We start from the raw sequence: 274 nt of genomic DNA, 5'->3' as shown, positions 1-274 counted from the left end.
CGGGGGTGGGAGATGGAGCCTGGGAAGCAGCCTGCTGGGAGTGCAGCAGCTCTGTGGGGCTGCAGAGCCTGGGCTGGCGCTGCCATTGAGCTCCAGGGACTGCATGGCGTGGTGTGGGGACACGGAGCTGGGCCCTTGTCCATGGGGAACCGCTGACCGAGTCCCCTGGGCAGGGCTGGTACCGAGCTGCTCGTGGCTGGGGCTGTCGGGACAGGAGCTGTGCCCATCAGGCCGAGGGTTTGCTGGGCCCAGGGCTCCCGAGGACGGAGCCGAG

Source organism: Geospiza fortis, unplaced genomic scaffold (assembly GCF_000277835.1).
Source record: "Geospiza fortis unplaced genomic scaffold, GeoFor_1.0 scaffold1103, whole genome shotgun sequence".
NCBI classification, from domain to species: domain Eukaryota; kingdom Metazoa; phylum Chordata; class Aves; order Passeriformes; family Thraupidae; genus Geospiza; species Geospiza fortis.
The sequence above is the reverse complement of the archived record's forward strand: the minus strand, read 5'-3'. Positions refer to the sequence as shown.